Source organism: Microtus ochrogaster, linkage group LG4 (genome assembly GCF_000317375.1).
Source record: "Microtus ochrogaster isolate Prairie Vole_2 linkage group LG4, MicOch1.0, whole genome shotgun sequence".
Classification (NCBI taxonomy): Eukaryota; Metazoa; Chordata; class Mammalia; order Rodentia; family Cricetidae; genus Microtus; species Microtus ochrogaster.
In genome coordinates, this window is record NC_022030.1 from 27,293,495 (window position 1) to 27,310,128 (window position 16,634).

Here is a 16,634-nt window from a genome sequence, read left to right on the forward strand (position 1 = left end):
AAGAGAAGAGAAGAGAAGAGAAGAGAAGAGAAGAGAAGAGAAGAGAAGAGAAGAGAAGAGAAGAGAAGAGAAGAGAAGAGAAGAGAAGGAGTAAGAAGAACCTGTAGCCAGGGAGGAGGATAAACTCATGGAGATTGATGATGAACGTGCCTGCTTCTGGGTGTGTCGAGAGTACAATTTAGCTGAGCCTCTGGGCAGCTCTCAATATTCCTGCCTGACTCCGAGATGCCAGTTTCAGATTGCCTCTGGCAATTGCAGAGATCATTTCCACAAATATAAACTGGTCTTTTACAATTTTCTCCTCTTTGCTCTGAGCTCTCTCTTGTGTGCTCTGCTCCGTAGAGACCCGGTATTAATTTGACACCGTCACTTTAGGCACATTTCCCCTGGATTCTTCTTGGTGTTTTCAAAGCTAATATTTCTTTCTAATGCAATTTATTTCTTCTGAATTGTCGCTACGCTGTGCACATCTGATGGGGAATTCAAGAAAGTAGGCTAGGACTTATTGATTTGACCTATCATGCCAATTCTTAAGTAGTAACTTAGAGGGACATGTGTGCTGAGAACAGAAATGACTTAAATTCGTATTCTTGGAGAGAAACTTATACTTTCAAATAATCAGCTTCTAATTATTTTAAAGAATTTTTATGTTTAGGGATTATTTTTATTATTTTAGAAGTTGTGAAGAAATTAGCTTTTATTTATGGCAACTGAAAATTGTGCAGCAGACATTTGACCTGAGCTCTGTCAAGGACACCTCTGCTAGATAAGCACTCACTATGGTAGACCAAGCATTAGTGCCACAAACGCAAAGGGGCTGAGAGCCTGATCTCTGTTTTGTGGTCACAGGTGGTCTATGAAGTCAATGGGCTCCCAGGGTAGACTGGCTTTCAAAGTAATGAGAAGTCGCTGCTGTCCTCGCTAGGGCTCTGTCTTTGGTGCACATAGGAAGGTTGTACTTTCCTCCTTGTTTCCCATGGAGTCAGGTCCCTTCTGGCCTTGGCTGATGATTTCTGAGTAGGAGCAATGGTATTATTTATGGCTCAGAGTACTTAGTAGCTGGTGTGGGATTTCTAGTTCTTTCCTTCTGCCATAGTGGGCAGCAGAATTCTAGATAGTGAGCCAGGGACCCCAGATGGAGAAAATGCAGGGCTGGTAACATCTATGAGAAGCAGCTCTAGTGCACCATTGCTCATCACAGGGTGGTGCCCGCTGTGGCAGAGTGTGACAAAGGTCACAGCACAGCTGACTGTTGTCTGCCTAGCATCTGGGTACATTCAGACTTGTAGCATGGTTTGGGTCTACATCTTTAACCTGGGGTTCCTACTTTTTCAGAATTTCTGTGAATTAGCTGGAATCTTTTTAGTGAACTCCTTCATGGCTAAGACAATGAAAGCCTGCACAAGTCTGTCCAATTCAATAACCCAAATGTTCAGATTCATTGTGTGTCCTGTTATGAGTTTCTCTCTGTAAATGGAAGGTATTTTTAAAACCTAAGCCTCTTCTTGAATGTAATGGAATTTTATAACTGTGCTAAATGTATGGAAGATGTGGAGGCTACTTCCCTCTACATTTATGACTTTTAAGTTTCAAGGCTTTATCACAGTTCTAATGTAATAATATTTGATGAACAAACATATATTCAGCCCCGTTTTCCTTAATTATGCTATTAACCTCCTCATGTCTCTCCTTAACCTATGCTGTACGATTGAACCATCCTGATCTCTTTAAAGCAACCACTACAGAGAAACATCCAGAATAGTTCTCTGAGAATCCTAGAGTAGTTTTAGGAACTGAAAATCAAATCTGTCCATTGTCTGTCCTCACCTCATGCAGGTCTGGAATTTGCAAACTGGATTTCTAAACTCCTAAATTGCTGAACTGTCTGGCTCTCGGGGACGGGGGCGGGGGGAGTAAAATTTAGACTGCATGATTTACCATGACCTTTCTGAATGTGAAGTTCTCTATTAGTAACTCCGAAGCCATTTGTCAGTAAATGCTTTCTTATTTTGTCCCTCTTCTATGTCTAAGTGACAGCACCTCCTTGGTCCTGGGTGCATGATGGACATTTGGCATTTTGAGACTCTTTCTTCTTAAGACTTGGGACTGTGTTTTTCATGGTAGGGTACCTAGCAGCATCCTTGGCCTCTCCCCACTAGATGCCAGTACTCTCCTCCAAGTTGTGATGGCCACACATGTCCTAAGACACAGTTGAAAACCCCGAGGGCACAGGAACATTAGCAAATCTCCATTTGCACAGTAGCATACTTTCTGAAAGAGCTGTTGTTCTTCCGTACTTGAGAATTTTGCTCTGAGATGCATTTTTTGAATTATTTTTGGATAATAAAAAATATGTGAATGTTAATTCCACATAAGAAAATAGCAGCAATCTTTCTTTTTAATCACCACTAAGCCTTTTTCATTACAGGGATGTAGTCATGGGCTCCGTATAAACATTTACAGTTTCAGGGCAGGAACATCACATCATCTGTCTCCATTTCAAACGTTGGCAGTCAACTCGCTTTTTATAGATTCTTAACACTTTCAAAGTACTTGCAATCCCAAGTAATAGGGTGAGTTAAATCTCTTTTTAATTTTTCTTCTTTCAGAAAAGAATTGAAAACACTGTATTCTGCCCGGAATAGCTTAAATGAAGAAGCTTAAAATGACTCTATGTGTTCTTGCTGTGGACAGCAAAAGGAATTAGCTCTTATTATTTCGTGTATTTAGCTATCATAACGCTGTTGGTGATAAATATCTCTGTTGTCAGAAGAATTTATTTATTACCTTTTCCTGTTCTTACTCCTGTACCTTTGACCTGGAAGCCACTGGTAATCAAAGTGAAATAGCTAGCGAGGGCTCAGACTGACAGCTGACAGATGTGTGTAGTGTGGCGTGTGTGTGTGTGTGTGTGTGTGTTGTGTGTGTCTGCATACATCTTGTCATCTCATTTCTTCTTGAATTTTACTCATTTATTTATTTATTTTTTTGATGTGGGAGACAGACATCCACACTGATAATCTTTCCAGATAACCCTGTGACTGGAAATTGACTTGTTCCACATGATAAACTGAAGAGGAGGCTGAGTCCGATTGAGAAGAAACGAAATAAGAGTCCATAGAGAAGAAAATGAGCCCGGAGTCAAGAGGTGAGAGAGAGGCTGCTGCTCAGTGGCTCAGGATTATTTGATCACTGCCTGGGAAAATGCAGAGGGAAACAGCAGGCAGCCCAGTTGTTTAGTACTCTAGCCACAAACCAGTCAGACGGCGGCTGTCTGTGAAATGATTAGCCATCTCAGTGTTGAGTGGGTAAGGGTGGAGTGTGAGATGTGAATGAACCCAAACAACTCAGGTCACAAGACAGTTGTGTGCAAAGATGCTATTCGACTTGCCATCTGCTCGTCCCAAACGACGGGGGAGACTGGGATTTTAAGATCCTCGGCTTCTCCATCACCCTTGCCAACGCTGGGCATTATTTTTAGAACAATGTAGTATTTTTAGACGGAAGGAAACATGTAGACAAAACACGCTAGTTTCCCCAAAGAGTGTAAATGGAAAGGCTGAAGAAGAAAAGAGGAGGAGAGGAGAAGGCAAAACTTGCCGAGAGGAGAGCTCGGAGGCAGCAGAACCTTGAATCGACCAGCATCTGGCCCTAGGTATGCTGCGGATTAGTGCACCATTACCATTTAAAAGTGCTGTTTGCTTTGACTCAGGGCAGGCTCGGAAACATGCTGTAGCTAAATTTACTATTTTCCTCTGTCGAACTTAAAAAGAGCGCCTTTGTTTTGGTTTCTTCTGAGTTTTGAAATGTTTTTCGCATCCGTCTGAGGACCGGCTTTACACAGCAGGTGTTAAGGCTCCAGCGAGGTCTGTTGGACAAATGATTCATAAATATGTGCTCCCATGCTGTACAATGGTTGACTGGAAGCACACAGATGGAGCCGCCCTATTCTATTGAGGAAGTGGTATGTGTTTTTGTAAAAACTGTGATACACATGGTTTTTAGCCAAGGAGCCAGACTCTGAGAAAGTTTTTTTTTGGAATAATTTACTTACGTTGTACTGATTTGTAGAGGGGAAGCGGGATGTAAATATAGCCTTACTGCATATCACAGAGGGGCCTGGGAGGGCCTTAATACAGGAAAATCGAGACGTATCTGGAAAATTTCAACGAGAATATAGATAAGCTGGTTTTGCTGATGTGTGAGCTATTTCTTGTTTTATAGTGATGTTCAGAATTAAGCTTGATTAAGTAAGTAGCAGAGAAGGCTATGGTTTAAACCTAACAGAAGGTGAATGAAGACTGACTTTGGATTCCGACATATTGCCTATGGTTCCAATGTAGCACTGTGAGCCGGAAGTATCATTATCTCCTGCCCCAGGATGCATCTGTTTCCCAATTCATTGGACCAGTTCGATGAGATGTGACCCTGCTCCACAGCTCACCTGGAGGCATCCCACCCCCCCACTCACTCCTCGGTCAACACACTTTGTCCTGTATTTGATTTTCATGTAAGCATTCACCGGGATGGACCTTGGTGAAGAGACCCAGTGGGCTAATTGGAGAAAGGCTTTGACTTGGAGAATGGGCGTTTCAGACCTCCTTCACAACACATAGGATCATACTGAATCCTGGACTACAATCTTATTTGCACTGTGTTAGCAAAAGACAGCCATCAGCAGAGAAATTCCCGGAGGGTTCAAAGAGGCAGGAGGAGAGGCAGGTGTGGAGGGAAGGCAAGCAAAGTGTGTTTATCCTCATTCTTCTTAATGAAAAGGTTGTGAAATCATCTGCTCTAGAGGGGGCCAAGAATGAAAGACATTGGCATGGTATTTGCCTGAGTAACATATTGTTTGATTGCTTTTCTTTTCTTTTCTTTTCTCCTTTTTCTTTTTGGTTAATTGTACTGCTTCTTAGTTAATTGTGTTCTGTTAGCCTGAAAGGAAAGGCCAACAGAGGAAGAAAGCATGTTTCCCACCGAGCACAGGTGAAGGCAAGCCTTTGATTAGCAACTATGGCTGTAACCTAAGTGTTTGTCACTATTTTTGACTGGCTTACTGGATTCATAATTTCCATGAAAATGGCTAGTAGGTGTACAGCTGCTGAGTTCCTCAGCTAGCCACTCGGTGCTTTGGAAGCACTAGTTCAGTGAATTCTGGAAATGCCTCTTATATCCTCCTTGCTTCTGACTTCCTAGTTCCACTACCACTATGATTACCTAGTTAGAACAACATGGCTTCTTGTGATTTACATGGTTCAAAGTAGTGGGACCTTATTTTGATTGGCATTGGTAGAAGTTAACATATTTGTGTTAATTATTTCCTTTTAGTTGGCCTTTATATGAAGGTGATAGAACCCCTTAAGATGTTTTGTATGTGAAACAAATACTTACATGCAAGTATGTACCTGGGAGGGAAAGAAGGAAAAATAGGAGAGAGGAAGGGAAGGGGAGAGAAAGAAGGGGGAGGGAGGAGAAAGGAAGGGAGGGAGACAGAGAGGATGGGAGGGAGGGAGGATGGGAGGGTGAGGGAGGAGAAAAAATGGGAGGGAAGGAAGGGATAGGAAGGAGGGAGGAGGAAGTGGGAGAGAGGATGGTTCTACCCATCCAGAGAAAAAGGATGGGAGGGAGGAGATGTGAGAGAGGGAGGAAGGAGGAAGAATGAGAGCAGGCAAGAAAGGGAGAGGGAGAGAGAGAGACAGAGAGAGAGAGAGAGAGAGACAGACAGACAGAGACAGAGACAGAAACAGAGAGACAGACAGAGAGAGAAGAGGCAAGAAGGGACAGGAAGAATTCTAATTTTGGGGGGAGGGCGATGGAACATTCATCCATAACTCCTGGTTTAGTAAAGATAATACTTTATTTTAGAAGTGTCTGATTTCAAAAACTGATACATATTAGACAGAATAGAAAATAGATACTTCTTTACTATATTTCTTCTGAATGCGAGAATAAGAAGATATATATTCACAATCTCTTCTTGCCAAATAAGGATTAGTTACCACCTTCATTTGTCAAAAATAGCTCCTTAGGTTTAAATGACATACAGTGTTGAATTTGGACCCGCATTTTAGTGTTTGAAGTTCCAAAAGATTTGGATGAATTTTTAATCTCTAAAACCTTACATTATTCAGATATATTCTCTTCCACGATAACTGATCATGTTAAATGCATGTAACTAAGATTTAAAATGGAATATAGTACAAATGAATTTAACATATCCACTATTACATTGCTTTTTTATAGGATGGGATCTGGAGTATAAGATAGTCAATTATGAAAGACAGAGACTGCGTGAAAACAGGAAGAATAGCGTTCACCCGAATGAAATGAGGAAATGTTAGGGACAGAAAACCTCCTGTAAGTTAATTGTTGAACTCTAATTTGTAATACGGATTAAGTAGGTATGTGAAACAGAGAGTGAGTTGTATGAAGCTCATGCCAGACTTAGATGGTTTCATTTACCTGCTAAGGAATATTAATTACTTACAATTTTTGAGATAAAAAAGAATGGATGAACGATATTTTAGAGTCACTGCGAATCATGCATTTTGCTGATGTTAGCATGCAGGATTACTCAGGATTATGCTCTACTTGAGACCAGTAAGAGTGACAATGATGAGAAAGTCAAGTGTGGGCTCTGGTTCCTGCTGATTTTCAGAATTCCAGCAGTCGAGGATGATCTCTCCTTCTGCAACCATCTGCTTCTGTGTTGGTGTCTATGCTTATGTCTGTCTTGATCACAAAGTCTATGTTTTTATCCATGGCTCTATTTCCACACGCACTTTTATATCTATACCACATCCATATTTATATTCACTTCAATATCAATTTCTAAATTCATAGAGATACAAGCATATACATATGCACTGCAATGCCCACAAAAACATACTATACTCACAGTTATAGGCTACTTATTTTAATTTAATAACCTTCTCCTGAGAGATTTTCATGTCTCATTTTAAACTCCACCTCGTTATTTCTCCATGGCTCTAGGTTGTATTGTTTTGAGTGAATGAATTTCCAGCAATACTGCAGTTGTTTAAATTATGTATCTGATGGAGGAAGGTCATTGGTTAATTAAATTAAGAAGCTGCTTGCACTGATAGGTTAAAACATAGGTGGGAGGAGTAAACAGAACAAAATGCTGGGAGGAAGAGGAAGTGAGCTCAGACTCGACAGCTCTCCTCTCTGGGGCAGACGCCTCAGAGAGACGCCATGCTCCCTGCTCCTGGGCAGACGCGGGGATAGCTCTGCTCTCTGAGGCACACGCGATAAAGCTCCGACCCAGGATGGACGTAGGCTAAAATCTTCCCGGTAAGCGCACCTAGGGGCGCTACACAGATGATTAGAAATGGGCTAAATTAATATGTGAGAATTAGCCTAGAAGAGGCTAGATAGAAATGGGCCAAGCAGTATTTAAAAGAATACAGTGTCTGTGTATTTTGGGGCATAAGCTAGCCAAGCGGCTGGGGTACTGGGGACACAGCCCCGCCGCTCCTATTTCAACATGTATCCTTACTAACAGTAATACTCAGGAATCTCCTCATCTGTATCAGTGCTACTTATATGAATGGAAATACATATGGCAACAGATAAATTTATTTTTTTAGAAAACATTTTTTTCTCCTTTTGATTTTATCTACTGTTTTAAATCATTTGGCGTACATGCACTGGGCTTCACTAGCAGTTGACTATGTACTTGCTTCATGTTGATGAAATCCCCTCTTCCCTTTACCCCACTGGAAGCTTTCTCCCCCAAGTAGCCCCATTTTCATTCACATGGCACATACAGTAGAAATCAGAATTCTGGTTTGAAGCTATATACATGCTTAAACTTGACAGAGATTATCAAAATGCTTCACCAAGGGAGCACCCCCAATAGAGTATGTATCTGTAGGGAAAGCTGGTGAATTTAAGTAAAATTGAATATTGTTGCTAAAAGATCGTCAAATTAAAGATGACATCACAGAGAAGCATTTGATAAAATGCAAGAAACAAGACCAATATTGGGTACAAACAAATAAAATCAAATAAATTTATTTGCTAAAATGATATTATTAACACTATATATAGAGTAACACTATAATTTAGGAAAATTGGCCAAAAGGTGAAAAAAAAAAGTATGTTAAAAGAAGTCAAAACTTAAAATGACAGTTGAAATGATAATGCTCATTTTTTTCCTAGAAACAAAACAAACACACATTAAACAATGTACCACATTTATTTTTAAAAAACAAAACCAAAATCAAAAAAAGAGACTGAGAACTTACTAAGTGTGGTTTGTGAAAAAGAATGAAAATTGAGAGTTCATAGGTTGTTGGTGACAATTTTAGAAACTGCTGAATTAACAATACCCCACAAAATTTTATTATTTTGATTTGTTTGCAAGTTATATTTTCTTCCTTAAGAAATCAACGTATGATAAAACAAAATAATCATTAAAACTATTTTTTTTTTGGATTTTCGAAACAGGGTTTCTCCATAGCTCTTTTGGTTCCTGTCCTGGAACTAGCTCTTCTAGATCAGGCTGGCCTCGAACTCACAGAGATCCGCCTGCTTCTGCCTCCCGAGTGCTGGGATTAAAGGCGTGCACCACCACCGCCCGGCTTCATTAAACCTATTAACAAACAGTGTTTATAGAAGTGAAACACTTTTATTCTACTTAGTTAGGAAGCAAGAGATCTGTGCATAGAGCTATGCAGAGTTTAGCAGTCCTTAGAAGCAATGATAAAAATGTTTACTATAGAGTAAGAGAAACAAATGACTGCTTGAGTGTAACTTATACATCATATATTTTAGAAGAAATGTCAACTGATTAAAAAAGGAAATGCAATGAAGTATCACTGGCGCTGGTTATGTGTGGTTGGTGGATTTCAAGGTAATTATTTTGTAAATATATACTTTGGCATGTCTGCTATCTTCTCTGGCAGAATGTATTTAAAACTGTAAGTCTATGTAGTGGAAATATCTAAGTCTTGTACAAATAACATTTAAGCTCTAGATAGTGAGGCATTTCTTTCAGTTCTGTGTGGTGAGTGGCCATTAGCACTGCCTCTTAGAGGATGCTGAGTCCTCTGGTCGACAAGGCACTTCCTCTGGGACACACCCATCCTGCTGTGTGTCTGTATTGTGTACATTCCAGTTTTGAGAGCCGGCACTGTCAACCCCTCCTGTACTGGATTATATATGTATATAACATATGTAATATATATAAAATATAAATAAAATCTGTTTTCAACTTATAAACCATGCTCAGTACTTTTAAACCTATCAAGACACTATGACAAAGCTGGCTAACCATCACGGACAATGTATCGTGGCAGGGAACAGAAAAAGAGAACATTGGTGTTAAATACGTTGCCCACCTTAGAGTAGTTGAAAAGAAAACTGACACTCAAAATTCCTATTAAGTGATCACTAGGCCTTTTGTATTTTTCTAACTGTTGGGCTAAACTGAATCCTATGAACCCTTAATTAGTGAGGTTAATATTTGGAAATGTGGATGACAGTGTGGCTGGTGATAAAGTTCCCTGTGAAGACAACTTGAGGCAGGAGTAGATTTACACTGTGACATTAGTGACCATTCCACACACATTTTCTTACCTAGACCCCCCCCATCACAATTTTAGCATTTTTTTAATCAAACAATTTCAGATCTGAATCGTTGGAACAAAGCTTAATCAATCAATATATAAATGTTTGTGAGCGTTCCTGTGTAGGTACCTAGGACAGAAACAAATACTGGTACATACACTCTTGTAATGTTTGATATATGCTTTCTCGAATGTATATTTTAAGGTGCTTGTTAAGCAACAGAATGTGGTGACTTGTTACCTGCCCAAATATCAAATCTCTAGTGAGCTACCTAGTCAAGACCTCCAGGAAAACAGTACTTTTTCACATAGAAAATACAAAGTTTATTTTTAATCTTTTCTTTAAATTCATCTTTACTTTTATGTGTGTGGATGTTTTGCCTACATGTGGATCCGTACACCACATGTCTGCAGTGCCCACAGAGTCCAGAAGCAGGGGGTTAGGTCCTCTGAAATTACAGTCACAAATGGTTGTGAGCTACCAAGTGGGTACTGGGACAGGAATCCAAGTCCTCTGGCAGAGCAGCCAGTGTACTTAATCATTGCACCATCTTTCTGGCTCCCACTCTTTTTGTATACAGCAACATCTTTCCTATTGGTATTCTAACCTCTGGCGGGATTTCTGTATGTCTTGTTATGAGGAATAAAATCACGTCCTAACCAGGTAATACGAGTTGTATGTCATTCGACACGGACTCTTCTCTGCCTTCACAGCAGAGTCTTACACAATGCACTGGCTTGCCAGCATCTGGAATATTGAGCGGCTTATAAATACAGTTCCCCAGAGGCCTCATCAGATTATTCAATTGCTTTTTTGAGATACCTAGCGTCGCCAATACATTACAGGCAACTTCCAGCGTTGTAGCTTTTCCATCTGGCCTGAGTTTTGTTGACTCAGTTTGCACATCTCCACATGAGGAACACTCCAGGAACTAAAAACTGTTCTCTCTTTCATTATGCATGTGGCGTGCAATGCAATTCACCACCTAACAGATGTCATAGCTAAGTACTCAGGATCGTGTCATGATTCATTCATTTGAGGAGAATCTGCTTCAGAAATGCAAGGCTTTTTATAAATTGGTAGGATTTGGCTTCTAAGTAATTCTATAAAATGCTGTCTGTTTATAATTTTAATTTTTGTCTTGAAACATATTGCAGACTTCAGATTGTTTTTTTTTTCAGGTTATTTCCTTTTCTTCCTGGTTTGGACACCTCTGTCATTGAACAAATAATTTAAAAATCAATACTTTTAAATGAGAATGGATATTGAGGTAACTCTTGATGTTTTAAACTTTAGGTTTTGATGTCTAGGCAAATCTGGCAAACACTGCATGGCCGCCTTTCTGCTGCAGGCAAGAAATTCTCACTGCCTTGTGTTTTACATAGTATTGTCATTAAACATGGTCTATCTTTAGCAGAACAAGTGGACTATAATAAGTCAAAGAGGAATTATTTGAATCTGAGGAAGAACATTTGCAAATGAGTAACTGAAATTATTATTAAAAGTAGACATACGACATTCAGATTAACACAGCCAAAGGTGGGAGGAAATGTTTAATTTTGGGGAGTAATTATCAGAGGTCTTTTCATACAAAAGCATGTTCCATACTTTCCTATTTTTGGAGACTTATTTTTCTATGCTAGGATAAAGTACCCATAGATTCTTTGCTGCAGCTGTTTCTGGCTTGATTAATCTGAGGACTGTAACCATAAAAGGAAAAGTAGCTTAATTAAAAAATGTTAGAGCAGAATAGAATACATTTACAATAATTTCCCTTCTCTTTTTGGCTAAATGCAAGAGAGAACATCGCCCTTCTTTTAAAGGAAGCAAATCAATATCTGTGGCTTTGCAATTACCCTTGAGGTCCAACGCTCTACGGGTGCGTGCACAAACAGAACCCATGGGTTAAAAATCACATCCCTGGGTATTTGACAAAGAAGAAGACTCCTTAAGACTCACACTTTTCTTTCTTTCCCCTTCCACAATTAAACACTGTCATTGTAACTTTCAGGCGTAAATACGTCACATTTTCACCATTTTGTCTCAAAGGGATCCACGTTAGATTCCAAATTATCTTGAGGTCACTATGTCATATCACACTGATGCGTGGATTGTTTATGGAATGAATGAATCCCTTTAGTCTTTGTAAAATGCTTGGGAAGCTGGGGCTAAACCCAGGAGGGCTCTTTTCTTAGTCATCTCTTCTGTGCTTTGCTCTCCTGTGACTTTGGCAATTGATTTCTCATGTGCATTTCTAGGAACCCTATGGGAGATAGTTTTCTTATGATTGTGCTATCAATTGCTTTCAGTAAGTACCTGTAATGACAGGCTATAATAGAGGAGAATACATAGTCTCAGCTAGAATAGGTAGATACTTCAAATTTGATCCTCTGTTGGTAAAAGTTCTCTTTTGGCACATTTAGGAACGCAGGGAGTTCTTTTCAATAGTCACACAGGCAGAGCGACTGTATTAGATAGTGTGTTTTGTAGCATTAATCATAAAGATCTATATTTCCACCATGATTTTGTTACCTTCCCTAGCAATTATCTCAATTGATTTAGCATATAACCAGCCTGGTTCCATTGTGGTTACTCTTCATAATGTCTGAGATGGATTGTGATCCAATTGTAATTTATATCAGCAGGAATTTCCCACAAAAAAATGAATTGTTATCTTCTGCTCTGCCCTATCTTTGGTTAAACTTCAAAGGATCTTTTTTTTTACTACTCCATGTGAAAATAATGAAACATTTAATAATGTCTAATAATACCACGCACAGAATAAAAGCAAGGACTACCCACTGTGAAGATCCCCAGAGGACAAATTAAAGGCGAAAACAAAACACACCACAAAAAAATTAAATGAGGGAATGAGACCAAACTGGACTAAGCAACAGAAGAACATTTTATTCATTTGAGCTAATTTATATTGTAGGAAAATAAAGCCATCCGTGCTTATTATATAAAATCAAAAATACTTTGGTTTTCCAGTCTCTCATGAATCGATAGGAGAAGCCATTTGTTTTCTGTGCTTTTTAAGTCTTTTCTTTTGGGGCGTTAAATTCAAACCTGAAAACTGAATATGATTTAAGGGGAATTCCTTTTTTGTTTTTAGAAACATATGAGGGAAATCTCAATACTTTTTTGTGTTGTGGGAACAGTTTATTGATTTTCTTTCTTCCATAGAGAAAAATATGCCTGTTATCCTGTGAGCAACTCTGTAAGGAGCTTCCAGATGTAGACACAAGTGTCCAAGAAGACATCAAGTTGTTTGAAATTTCCTTTGAATTAACTCAGAAAGTCAGACACTAAAGCTACACCATCTTACCAATACCCTAAGCTGTTTTATGGAACATGCTTTTCACAGCATTTGTAGTATAGAAGAGCGTTAACTATTTGCTAATAGAAAATCAGCACTAAAGGCCATGTTATACCCAAAATACTCACCTGGGGAGAAGCAATGCATGACATTTGCTTTGGGCATCCTTTTTATTCGGTCAGTGTCTCTGATCTCATGTTCTCATAGATCACAAGTGAAGAAGGATTCACGTGAATCATAATAATACAACATGTGAATCATCATAATACCCATTTCACAGGGTTGCTGTGGGACTCACTGAGTTAGGCTGTCTGACACCGGAGGCCATATGATCCTCCGGTGTTATTGATACATATCCTTGTTCTGTTGCTTCTTTACCAAATTTTCTCCGTGTCTATATACACATAGCACACACATTTTCACATACTTACGAACGGACTAGTTAATAAAGATCCTATAAAAATAGATTATAAGTGTTGGGATAATAGTTCAAAAGACTGGAGAGTTCATGATTGCCAACCATTTTATCTCCACCCCTTTTATTTTATTATACTCTAGGCGATGACTAATACAAATGACAAAAACAGCTCCCTTGGTCAGATTTGCCACAGGGAAGTCACCATGTGGACATCGGAAGGATGAAAGAGGATGAGGTTACAACTATTACTGCTCTGCCTCCTCTCTTTTTGGATTTTGCCAGTGAGCTGAGTTCCATGGAAGCCATTCCTCTTTCCCTGGCTCCCTCACCACTAACTCCTCTCACCCTTTCTCCTTTGGGTCTAGTTTTGACAAGGCCCACTCCCAGTGGCCCCCTGTGTATCTCGTGATATCTCCTTATGCATGCTTATGAGTTCTTGTAAATAACCTTCCTTAGAGATCCTGTTAGGATGTATAATTCCTTTTTAACTTTGGTTATGACTGAGAGAAAGTCTATTATTTAAAACAATACCTTGCCCCTTATAATATCCTAAAAAGTATAGAAGCCCATGTAAAGTAATAATGAATCCATATAAATCCCAGCATAGAAAATGACAATCAATACATTCCATACTGTTATGAAAATCAGAGGAACTGTGGAGCATGTACAAGTGACCTGCAAAGCAATTAGTTTTCCCTACTTTCAAACAAATGTTAACAATAATCTATACACAGTGATCCCTTGTCAACTTCACGCAAACATATCACTGCTAAGCCATAACCTTTTCTTTCTTGTTCATCCCCAAGATCACACAGGAACATCAACATTACAATATAAACATAGCAAGTTTAAAAGTCCCACAGTCTAAAAATTCAAAGACTTAAACACAAGTCCTATAAGATATTCTTAAAATAAAATCCAAAGTCTTTGTAAAGTTCCAAAAATCTCTCTAAAAGCTCAAAGTCTCTCAACTGTGGGATCCTGTGAAAATGAATTAGAACATTCTTGTTTGGGGATGGGGGAGAACCAGGGCATAGTCACAATCAGAACAAAGCAAAACTAGACTCCAAGAGGGTATATAACCCATTGCGTGGAATTCACTTATCATCTTCTGGACTCCACAAAAGGTCTTGAATCACTGCTCTGACTTCTTCTGCAGCACACAGTCATCTTCTAGGCTATGTCTGGCTCCACTCCACTGTGGCTGCTGTTCTGGCTGGTCATCCCATGGTACTCTCATCTTCAAAATGTTGGGTTCTCTGCTGCACTTTCCCGGTAACTTCTCATGGGTTTCTAAGGAGACTACAGCCTTGCCACACAGTGCCAAAACCCCAACTGCTCTCCCTGACCCCTTCATGCCTTCAAAACCAGTATCATCCAGGTGATTCTTAGACTGCCAAGTTTGACTCCCAGCATGAGGTACAGTCTTGGCCACATCTAGAACACAACTTTTGTGTATTGACAATACACAATAGCTCCCAGAAGTTTTCATCTCCATGATGCTGGTCTCTTAATCACAGCTGGTTCTTCAGCCTCAGCTGGACAGCATCCATGGTCCCAGAAGAGCGAAGGTTTCACTTAAACGGTTCTGGTCTCTTGTTAAACCCAGCTGTTGCTTCATTCCAAGCTAACCAGAACCATAGATTCTGAACTCAAAATAGAGAATGGCTATGCTAGTCATTAGCAGGTTCTCCACCTTCTCTCTTGAATGTCACAAGTCAGGCCCCCATCACTGCTCTCAACATTACTGTCTTCTAAACCCCCACAGAATGGCTCTCCATGCTTGGATTACTTAATGGGTTTTCCAGCTCAAAGTTCCAAGTCTGTCTACAATCCTTTCATAAGTTATATGGCCAGGTATGTCACAGAAATACCCACTTCTGCTGCAATTTTCATTTCTAATTAGGCTTCCTACAGCTGTGATGAAACACCATGACCAAAGCAACTTGGAAGGAAAAAGTTTACTTGGCTTACACTTTCAAATCATTGTTCACCATGAAAGAAAGTCAGGACAGGAACTCAAACAAGTCAGGAACCTGGAGGCAGGAGCTGAAGTAGAGACCAAGAATTGGTGCAGCTGACTGGCTTGCCCACCATGATGTGGGAGTGTCATATCAATCTGTTGATTTTATTGGTTAATCAATAAAGAAACTGCTTGGTCTGATAGGTTAGAATATAGGTGGGTGGAGTAAACAGAACAGAATGCTGGGAGGAAGAGGAAATGAGCTCAGACACCATGCCTCTGCTCCCCAGGGCAGACGCGATGAAACAAGCCACCAGGTCAGACATGCTGAATCTTTCCCGGTAAGACTGGTGCTACACAGATTACTAAAAATAGTTTAGTCAAAAATGAGAATTAGCCTGTAAGAGGCTAGAGCTATGGGCCAAACAGTGTTTATATGAATACAGTTTGTGTGTCATTATTTTGGGGCATAAGCTAGCCAGGCGGCCGGGAGCTGGGTGACAGGAATGCAGCCTGCTGCTCCTTCAACATTACTATGTCTTGCTCAGTCTACTTTATTACAAAACCTTGGACCACCAGGGTTAGCACCACCCACAGTGAGTTTGACTCTCCCCATAACTCACTATTTAAGAAAATGTCCTACAGCTGAATCTTAAGAAGGGATATTTCTCAACTGAGGTCCCCACCTTTCAGGTGACTCTGGCTTGTGTTGTGTTGAATGAAAACTATCTAGTACACACAGAGAATAAAGGGGCGATTGAAGGGATTTCCATGATCTAGTGATTAATACATTAATGTAGCTGTGTGAAGAAGGTGTTTTCTCCAAGAGATACCTAGAATGGCTTTTGCAGTCTAAGAATGAGTATGTTTCTCCCAGAGTACCAGTATATTAAAGAGACATCTGTCCGAGATGTCTCTGATAACCTTGTGCCTACGTGAGGATTTGTAAGATAGATAACCCGTGGAAATACTGCTTTCTCATTCCTGGTTACCAGGAAATTAATTTGAACAGTAACACAGAGTGAAAATATTAGAAGCAAATTTCAAAATAACATCATTCAGCCAAACATAAAATGATCTGATTCTTTGGTTTAATTGTAACTAGATTTTGACATAATCTGAATATATATGTCCACATGAAAACAAAATTCTGAGAAAAAAAAGCAGACTTTCCAAATCAATTGAAAATTCATAATTCTTCCAGATTTCAAGAATGAATTTTTAATATAAATGCACAACACTTGAAGTAAGTGTGTGTGTGTGTCTATACACCAGTTCTACTCATGGCATGGCTACACTCCCAAGGAACAATGAGATACTGGCCACATGTTTATTGTCCT